At 44.8% G+C, this 2,500-nt stretch overlaps 1 pseudogene across 1 annotated transcript in view; it reads left to right on the forward strand.

The window, feature by feature from the left end:
* LOC311115277 overlaps positions 1–2,500 on the forward strand; it is a 61,921-nt pseudogene that overhangs the window by 23,614 nt on the left and 35,807 nt on the right. Inside the window, exons 7-8 of the transcript in view lie at positions 461–613; positions 1,448–1,574. The product of the transcript in view is annotated as an uncharacterized misc_RNA (transcript). The remainder of the gene's footprint in view (positions 1–460; positions 614–1,447; positions 1,575–2,500) is intronic.

Consider the following 2,500-nt stretch of genomic DNA (forward strand, 5'->3'; position numbering starts at 1 on the left):
AGGCCAGTGTACCCCTCTATCTCTCTGACTGTAGTTTCTCCTATAATACTGTGTTATAAGGCCAGTGTACCCCTCTATCTCTCTGACTGTAGTTTCTCCTATAATACAGTGTTATAAGGCCAGTGTACCCCTCTATCTCTCTGACTGTAGTTTCTCCTATAATACAGTGTTATAAGGCCAGTGTACCCCTCTATCTCTCTGACTGTAGTTTCTCCTATAATACAGTGTTATAAGGCCAGTGTACCCCTCTATCTCTCTGACTGTAGTTTCTCCTATAATACAGTGTTATAAGGCCAGTGTACCCCTCTATCTCTCTGACTGTAGTTTCTCCTATAATACTGTGTTATAAGGCCAGTGTACCCCTCTATCTCTCTGACTGTAGTTTCTCCTATAATACAGTGTTATAAGGCCAGTGTACCCCTCTATCTCTCTGACTGTAGTTTCTCCTCCCGTCCATCAGGTGGTGGGACAGCGAGCGGACATGGCCATCGGCTCCCTCACCATCAACGAGGAGAGGTCAGAGGTCGTGGACTTCTCCGTCCCTTCGTGGAGACGGGCATCAGCGTCATGGTCTCCCGTAGCAACGGAACCGTCTCACCCTCTGCCTTCCTGGGTGAGTGAAGGAACTGATGACTGATAAGGTTGAAGTTCATCTGGACACTATTGACGGTCCAGGTGGAAATGAAATAATCCCTGTCCTTACCTCGACCCCCCCTGCCCCCCCAAAATATAATATTTTTTACAATTCCTGAACCAACACTTGCACTTGACACTCCCCCTCCCTTTCTAGCTCTAACTTTGCTGATAGCTACTTTATTGAAGAAAATTGTTCCTACCATGACTGTGATATGCGGTTGTCCCACCTAGCTGCTGTATCTTAAGATGAATGCACTAACTGTCACGCTGGATAAGAGAGTCTGCTGAATGACAAAAATTAAAACATGTAAAATTTAAATGTGTGCACAGATCTAGGATCAGCTTACCCTCTCCCAATTCAAAAGTGTTGTGGTTCAATCTTTACTTGCCTTTGTTGTTACTTTCCCAGTTTGTCACGTCGTCTCAGCTTATACTTCCACTCTGTCAGCAGGTGAAATACTTTTTTAGATTGAATTACAGTGAACTGAATGGACTGGAAGACACAAAAACACTGGAGTAGTGAGTCATGCTGTGTTAGCTAGCTGGTTTGTTTGCTCGCAGAGCTCTGTAACTTAGATTTGTTTGGCCTCTGATGGATTCTCAGTCGCTTCTATCAACAATATGTTCTAAGTTGTGTTTATACTGACTGTCTTTGTTGAGCTTTCTCTCCTCTCCTCTCCTCTCCTCTCCTCTCCTCTCCTCTCCTCTCCTCTCCTCTCCTCCTCCTCTCCTCTCCTCTCCTCTCCTCTCCTCTCCTCTCCTCTCCTCTCCTCTCCTCTCCTCTCCTCTCCTCTCCTCTCCTGTCCCTCAGAGCCCTACAGTCCAGCGGTTGTGGGTGATGATGTTCGTCATGTGCCTGACCGTGGTGGCTGTGACCGTCTTCATATTTGAGTTCTTCAGTCCGGTCGGCTACAACCGCAGTCTTTCCAGCGGAAAGAGTAAGTGACGGAGTTCCATTAGAAAGAGCCTATGCTGGGTCCATGTTTGGTAGCCATGTTGTTTCCAAGGTGACTGAATGGATACACAATTCCATACAGTTGTTCTATATGTTCAGTGTCTCATAGATCACTGAGAAATGTTGCTTCAAGAATCAAGTGACTGAACATTCCAGAGTACCCTCCCTACACAGTATTTGTCTGATGTACATTTCCATCACTAACAGACATTTCTATGCCTTGTATGTGCTGTTGTTGTTGTTGTTGGTTGGTCAGTCAATCAAGTATCACTGCAGAAAAATAGATTGGTATGAAAGTGTGTGTATCTGTCACGCCCTGACATAGAGATCTCTAGTTGGTTTGGTCAGGGTGTGAAATTCTAGGTGTAGATCTATGTTATCTATGTCTATGTTGGCCGGGTGTGGTTCCCAATCAGATGCAGCTGTCGATCGTTGTCTCAGATTGGGGATCATACTTAGGTAGCCATTTTGCCTACCTTTAGTTGTGGGATCTTGTTTCTGTGTGTTTGGCTTGTTTGATGTATAGCCTTTAGAACTTCACGTTCAGTTGCTTTGTTATTTTGTTGTGTTTATTATTAACATTAAACATGTACGCATACCACGCTGCACCTTGGTCCAATCCTTTACACAACGAACGTGACAGTATCAGAGCATGGAAACCAATACTTTCTCTCATATGTTGCATTGCAGCCCTATATGTTTAATATTGAAGCAGACATATATTATTCAGCAGTCCAGTTTGCACCGCTGTCATATTCTGTATGCTTCCCGCCTCTGTCCGATACCTCCGCGCTCTTTCTCCTTCTCTCTCTTCTCTCTCTCTCGCTCTCTCTCTCTCGCTCTCTTTATCGCTCTCTCTCTTTCTCGCTCGCTCTCTCTCTTTATCGCTCTCTATCTCTCTTCTTTTTT

The sequence above is a fragment of the Coregonus lavaretus genome (genome assembly GCF_964263955.1).
Source record: "Coregonus lavaretus genome assembly, contig: HAP1_SCAFFOLD_2299, whole genome shotgun sequence".
Taxonomy (NCBI): Eukaryota; Metazoa; Chordata; class Actinopteri; order Salmoniformes; family Salmonidae; genus Coregonus; species Coregonus lavaretus.